The 8,017-nt window shown below is 35.3% G+C and overlaps 1 pseudogene; it reads right to left on the bottom strand.

Annotated features, from left to right (window-relative positions):
• Positions 1-880: 880 nt before the first annotated feature.
• LOC132279353 (RNA polymerase II C-terminal domain phosphatase-like 4) lies at positions 881-7,668 on the bottom strand (annotated as a pseudogene).
• Between the last annotated feature and the right edge of the window lie 349 nt (positions 7,669-8,017).

Genomic DNA, 8,017 nt, shown 5'->3' with positions numbered 1-8,017 from the left:
CGTTTTCTTCCTCCTCCATCTCTGCCTCCTGATGTGTTTGGGAGTGGGTGTTGGAAAAAAAAATGATGTAGAGAAACGGTGTTGTTTGGTTGTGATATATATTTTTTTAATTTAATTTTTCATTTTTTTATAACAGATCTTTAAATTGATTGATGCCGACGATAATTGAACGATGCAGAGAAGTGGTTGTGTTGTTTGGGGGTGGGTGGTGAAAAAATAAAAATTTTGATTTGGTCAATTGTTTTTGAAACCCAAATTGAAGATTTCAAGTCTTTTTATTTTTTTGGGAGAGAAGAAAGAGGGGCTTAATGTTTCTAGGGTTTGATGAGAACCTTTAGATGTTAGACTGGACAGTTAGGATTAAGCTATAATTTTATTTGAATGATCAATTGTGGTGGATAGGTAAATCTGCCAATATATATATATATATATAACACTGCCTTTCAATATTTAAAAAATATTAGTAATATATACATATTCAGCATTTGATGATATTTTAAAAATCTTTTTGAAATTAAATTCAAATAGTAAAAAAAGAAAAAAAAAAAAAATAGACCTATTGTTTTGAAAAAAAAAAAAAAAGAAAGAAAAAAAAACAACAAAGAAAGAAAGAAAACGGGTTGATCTGGATAATTCATCCAACCCGTGAATATTCGGGTTGAAATCCAAATTTGTGTTACTCGAGTAGGCCCAACCCAACCCGAAATCGGATTGAGGTTGAATTCGGTCTGGGTTTGGGCTAAGCCGGGCAGACCCAAGTTGCACCCCTAACTCTATTGACCCTCTCTTCAAACAAACACTAGAAGTACGTGTGAATTTGTCAAACCATATACAGTTCTGCATAAATACAATGGTAATATCTAACTTTGATTTTGCTATAAAAATATGGGAAAATATGCCCTGAGACTCACGTCTAACTTTGATTTTGCCTGGACAAATTTGGTATTGATAAAATTTTATTAAAAATATTAGTTTTTCCTTTCATTTCCTCCCATTTTTGGGAGGATAAAAAAATCAACTCATCAAATTTTTTTAATCTATCCTCCAAATCCTTCCATTTCCTTTCTTATAGTTCCAAAATTTTATACATCACTCCATTTCCTTTCTTTTCTTTTCCTTCCACTTCTTTCCAGCCAAACTGGGCCTAACAGAGAAATTCTCTTCAGGTTGTCTTTGCCATAAATAGTCTGAAGCTTGTATCCACCTTGGATGGAAATGAAACTTCTCCTCCTGCATCACCCAACGGGATTTCACCCTTCCACTGTCTGTAGACACCACATGAGTAACTGATGGATCGAGCTCTGTGCTGCATGTGGCTCCCAACTGCTCTGCCATCTTCCATAGGGGGTGATTTTCAGCTTGAAATTTAGTTGGGAAAAGCCAGGTGAAGACAACTTTACACCCCCCTAGAACTTCCTTCCGTAATGTTTTCAACACCTGCCAGGAATCATCAAACAATTTATGTGGTAAGATCACACAATTAGTTGGTCCTCAGCTTGATCACCAAGTCTTATATTTGAAGATTCACCATGCAAAAGATAATACTCACTTGTCAAAAGACAATTTGGCTCCATATCATGATAATTTTTGGCATACAACAAATTATCACCACGAACCATCAGAAAATTGGCTTTGCTCCATCTATTAGTGAACAGTAAGAAAACCTTCTGATATAAAAAATAAAACTTAAAACATTTCAAAAAAGCCAATAAATTTTGCGGAACTCCAACGGCGAATGGTGGGAATAGCTGAGAGAAACGGTTGGTGGAATACTGTGCCATGAAGGATAACAAATTTTCATTGAATTACAGTCTTATCCTATGGTCATATCACGTATGAAGTTCCAATACCTTCAAAGTGACCACAAAAATGGATGGTGAAGCAAGAGGAGCAAGAGACACATAGATAGTGCTTTGACTCTATGATACATGTATGTATCTATGTATCCATTCATGCAAACCATTAACAACCCAACCCTCAATGAATGGCAACACTGAAACTCAAACCTGCTCCCAACCAGATAAGCACCAAAAAATAAAAAAATTATGAAACTCTTGAACCAAAAGAAAAATGAAATAAAATAATAATAATAAAAATAAATAATGCAAGAGAGCAATTCTAGTTGTTGTAAGAAACATTTACCTGCCTTGCGTCTCTGTTCTCGAGATTGTCCCCAAGTTCCTACTAAGGGCTCCATCAGCCTCACTTTCATCCCTTTAGTCCCTTAAGCTCAGAAAGAGAATTATAATTGAGGCCAAATTGTCGAAAACTCGAAGCAAAGAAATGATATCTGTCCACCAGTTTCAGATTCTCCTTATGCTTCACCCAAACCTAAAATAAAGGACAGTGGCCAATATTTTTAGCTTTGTAATTGGTATAGATCAACTCCAAATGTGGGTCACTACCCACTGTAGTCCCCAATAATTGAGGACAGACCAAACATTTGGCATTATTTGCAAAAAAAGGCTGCTTTCAGGGTTTTGAACTCATATTCATATGCTTGAGAGCCTCAGTATTTACCAGTGAGTATGCAACGTATTTATATAATACTAACTACATGCATTGATACAGATTAAGAAGTCTGCGGATACTGGGGAAAGGAAATGTATATTTTGGATATATTCAACCAAAGTTCAGGCCATTTAAAGAGGTTAAAATGGACCATTACCCAGTAGTCCCCATTAATTGAGAGCACTGGGAGGGTGGACTGGGGTACAGACAGACATTGGTTTTATTTGTACAAAATGGCTGTTCTTAGAGTCAAACCCACAATTCTCATACTTACAGCCCAAGCTTTTATCACTCTCTAAGAAATCAGCCCTACTTATTTAAGGAGGTAAACGTCCACAACGAGTTGAAAAAACAGGAAATGATCTCCATAAAAACAGATATGACCTCCAAGTGATATGGAACGATGACAAACTACTAGATGAATCCTGTAGTGTACTGAATACCACTCAAAATGGCTAGTACTGAATGCCACTCAAAGGTTAATTGACGCAATAATGAACCAGACAAGTGTCGCATGTCATCTTGTTTAAAGCATTCCGTAGCATCCTTGCCAGGAAGTACAATTGCAGGCAAAGATAATAAACAATCAAAAATTCAAACACGGGGAAAAAGGAACAACTGACACAAGTGAATAATAGGATTCCAACTCAACATTCTTTGCTAATAACTACAAATGCATGAATATGAACCACATGATACAGGTACACAAGCCAACAACTAAATATTTAAGCATATATGAAGTTTAGCTGATAACAGATTTACTTACTGGCTCTGTATCATCAAGGATCAGCACAACGCTTTCTGGACCCAACACCACATCAAGACTTTTCTGATGTATCTGTGTGCAATCATCTTTTGCAATGACTCTAGAATGGAAGTACACATTTTCAGGGTCAAGCAGCTTTGCCATTTCCATTGCATAGGACCGGTCACCCATTGTGTATATGTACATCTCAAACAAGTTGCTTGCTTCTTTTAGGAAGGTGCGAACGAAATGCCGCAACTTGGTCAACATGTGCATGGAGTCTAATCTGAACAGGCTACCTTTTGAAACACCACCTGTTCCACATTTTGAATTCCATAAAGTAACATGTACACAGTCAAAATTGTGAGATTACAAGTGCTTACCATGAACACGACCAGATAAAATAAAAAAGAACCAGAACTCATTAGGCATTTCCCATATTAGCATGACAACACCAAGATAAAAGCTTAAACAAACTGATACGTAACTAATCATATGAAAACCCATAATAAGTACCAAAGATTCTCCAGGAAAAAAGAACTGCACTGAAAAGAACTACCCAAAAAAGAAATGAAAAAAATTACACATTTTCCATACTGGCGCAGCACCACGCAGATAAAAGTTTAAACAAATTGGTGGGAAATCAATCCATTGATAAAAAATTCGAACATGTAAATGGAGTCCCAATTCAATGGCATAGCTTTTACAACTCGCAATGAGGCAAATAATGCAGATCTAGCTCTATGAAGAGAGCCCAAAATACAGGTGTAGCATCTTATTAATTAAAAAAATTTGTCTCGGAAAGACATAGCCACTTATTATTCTTTTCTTAATTTTGTTGGGCGTCCATGGTTAGGAAGAGGGGAGAACACCAGCTACCAGCATTGAACGAGTGATGAATGCTCTACACAGCATATGCATCACTCCTTGCCTACTATCTTTTCCATTTAGCACTAATCAAGAAAACAAATGATTCCAAGTTTCACAATATACATTATGCCAATAATATATACACGACTCTAGCACAATGACATTCTACATTTTTTTCACTTCTGCCTAAATTTTGTTAAACCCAAATGCTATAAAGCAAAGGAGAAGGATTATCCAAGAATATTCCAAAAAGTTTCCATTCGCAGAAGATTATAAATATTTTTCACAAAACCATGCCTTGGTAGACGGTTTATAACATCTATAAAAGATTATGAAGATACCAGAATTTATCTCGTTTACAGCAGAGGTACTGTGCCTCACAAAATTTTCAACTTAAGCAAAAGCACATAACACATAAACATATCATACCTTGCAAAGGTACCATCTGGCTCTTTAAATATTCTTCTTCTGGTGTTACAGCAACAAATTGCAGAGGTACTGTGCCTCACAAAATTTTCAACTAAAGCAAAAGCACATAACACATGAACATATCATACCTTGCAAAGATACCATCTGGCTCTTCAAATATTCTTCTTCTGGTGTTACAGCAACGAATTGAGTTGAATTAAGTAGTGTGTGATCTAAATCAAGCACCAAACATAGCTTCTTACGACGTAATAAATTCTTCAGATATCTGCTGCGTAATCGAGCAATTTCATCATAATCGAGCATTAAACACTGCAAATACAAATGCACTTATAAAAAGTACAAATTAAATCAATAGGGAGTAGCTACGGAGAATATACTACTTATGCCCAGAGTAGTCACATTCTTGTGAAATACATTGTATTTTTAGATGATGTCCTGAAATCTCTAAAAGCTGATTTGAAACTCTCCTTTTTAACTAAAGAGTGTGTTCCAAAACTGGGTGGCACTATATAACTCAAATCCATTATTGGGTTATTGGAGGATTATTTCAATTTTACAATAAACTCTGAGATAGAGGAGACTTTAGGATATTTTGCCAGACAACATCCATGCATGTCTCCATTAAACACTGTTTTCAAAAAATTTGACATCCATGTTATTGTGCAAGCAAGCAAATTAAACTGTCTTAACCTTAGATTGTATTTAAAAATTATCTTGGTTTCTTTCATTAGTAAATTTTTTGTTTCAGAATTATAAATTTAGGTTCTATAAGCATAAGCAAATGGAAATGCCTGATTCAAACCTTGAACACCTCATGTACAAACTTGCAAACTGAAATGTTGAGCTACATACTCGAATTATCTGGGTGAAATTGTGGATACATACATGTTCCATATGTTAGTGATAATATCTCAACATTTTTATGTATTTTAAGCTCTTTGTCTACTTTAAAGAATTCTTTATTTATACATATACCTTCTTTATTTCTTCTTCCCTCATTTGTAGAATCCTATGATCCTCAAAACAATCATTTGTACCTTGCCCTGATTCTAGCAACTTTGGTTCAAGCCTAAATAGAGGAATAGGTATTTAGAGGAGCCCAGTCTATTGAAAAACTGTCCAGAAGAAATGAGATTTACATATTTAACAACATACACTATCATGTTAGTTCATTTATGATGCATGTTAGATCAATAGGACTCAAGTTGGCTAATTTAGTTACAAAAGCTTGTCTATAATTTTATTTAACTTTTAGATAGTTTTTAAAAGTTAGTTAAAATTAGTTGTGTTGTCCAAGGGCGTATTCAGTGGTTAAAGCTACAATCAAGAGCAAAATGGAAAATTCAATAATCATCCATGCACTCACCATTAGGTTTCATTTTTCAAGCATTAATTCAATAAGGGCTTAACATAAATCATATATTTTTTTTTTGGAATCATTTTATTAACCAAAAAAGAGCTGCAGCCCAAACCCAACAGCCCACAAGCCCAAAGGCAAACACAAACCCGAAGACAAAACAATGCCCAACAAACAACTCAAAATGTCACATGCATCAACAGAAATTCAGAAAGAACTGTTGAGGCAGCGGACATTAAGAACAGGGACGAGTTACTCATCTACTAATACTGTGCTTGGAAGACTCCAAGCAGCAGCGGTTGTTCTAGTATCCTCACAGTCACGAAGCTTACACGACATCAACCTACTACGAACACAATTGTAGATGATCTTCTTAACCGTAGCTGGGGAAGCTTGCTTGTTGGAAAAATGGAGCCTGTTTCTTTTACTCCACAGAAAGTATAAGCAACTAGCAGGGCAAAATTTGTACACATATGCCTATCGCTAGAAAGACAGGACATTTCAACTGATCAACAGGTCCATCAAAAACTATTGACCATGTGTCGATTGATACACACTTGGCTCAATCGATCATGAAAAATTCAATCCTAAATAGAATTGAATCTCTTTTTAATCTAGTCTCTATAAGCTTCTAAACTCTATTGAAAGACCAAGACCACCCATGTTTAGAAAACCTAACCATACATGTTTAGAGATTGCTTGCAATTATAGAGAATGTCAGAGTGCAATCTAACAATTCTCTGCTAGAATTTTTTTCTTTCATACTTCATCATTGCATAAGATGGCGAGCATATGTTCTTGGAGTGATGGTCATCAACCATCATTGTGCTAAAAGAAAATTCAACACCAAAATGTTTCTACACAAAAACACGTGGTCTGGATGTTACTTGTCATACGGATCAATGTGCTTATGGAGAAACAGATCGCGTGAGCAGATATATCGAATGCAGAATTTGGCGTTAGTCTGTGCCAAAAGGTAACTAAGAATTTTTTAGGATTTGAGAAACTGGTCAACCTAGTTGTGGTACCACTTTCTCATAATGGATTTGATCTGCTTGTACTAGGCCCAGTTGTGTTTACCATTGGGTTTTCCACATAAAAATTTGCATGTTCATCGAATCATCGCGTGATAGCTTATTTTATTTTACTTGTTTTTATATGCTTTTAAACATAATGAAAGATTCGATTTACATACTATTTAGTTAGTTTATTTTTTAATTTTTATTCATCATCAGCATTATCATCCTTGCCTTATTCCTATAAGAACAGTGTTGGCCACATGAATTTTCTATCTCCATTCTTTTTTATTAGCCGCCATTTCACCTAAAATGCTTAGCCTTTTAAAATCTTTTCTAATAAGTTCATCCCACGTTTGAATTTTCATTCTCTGTTAAAATTCAAAAATTAGTTACAATCAGTTAATTGGGAAATCAAAACCTATTCAAACCAATCTAGGGCTAGATTATGACCTCGCGCCTAGGATTACGGTCTGAATCACTCATCGCACAGAAATATAAACCAATAACCAAAAAAATTGAAAACAAGGAAAAAAAAATGATGTATTAACCAAAAGCAACATGGTCAAGTGGTCAACAACCAGAATACGGTATCTATCAACAGCCTGAAGTTATTATGCCGTCAAAATGAACTTAAAATTTTCATGGTAAATCTACAAGGCAATATTGAAGGAACAAGTACCCACCAGGCATGATGAGTGTAGTACCTCCTTCCTCAGCTGATGTGTCAAAAGTAGAATCTAACTCTGCATCAAGAAATGCAGGAAAGTCGTCATTGTCGTCCGAAAAATAGGCCACAAGACTCATCTGAAATGCCATCCATGCAATAAAAAACACACACCATATTACATATCAACGACCATGCACCAAATAAGATATACACTAAGGAGGTTGGGATAGAGTGCAGAAGGAAAGAAAAATACTATAATCACAGATTAACCAGATAAAAGAAGCATTTTCAACTCTCTTTTTTTTTTTTTTACTAAGAATTGACAAGAAAAGCAGCTGAGTTGCACCAATTTTTTTCGAATACTACCAAACTGACCATGGTAAAATCCCCGAGTTTTCATGGAGTTACTAATCCACGGT

Source organism: Cornus florida, unplaced genomic scaffold (genome assembly GCF_030987335.1).
Source record: "Cornus florida cultivar Cherokee Brave unplaced genomic scaffold, ASM3098733v1 CherokeeBrave_3.0.0_Hap2_Chr10, whole genome shotgun sequence".
Taxonomy (NCBI): Eukaryota; Viridiplantae; Streptophyta; class Magnoliopsida; order Cornales; family Cornaceae; genus Cornus; species Cornus florida.
This window is presented reverse-complemented; position numbering and strand designations above follow the sequence as displayed.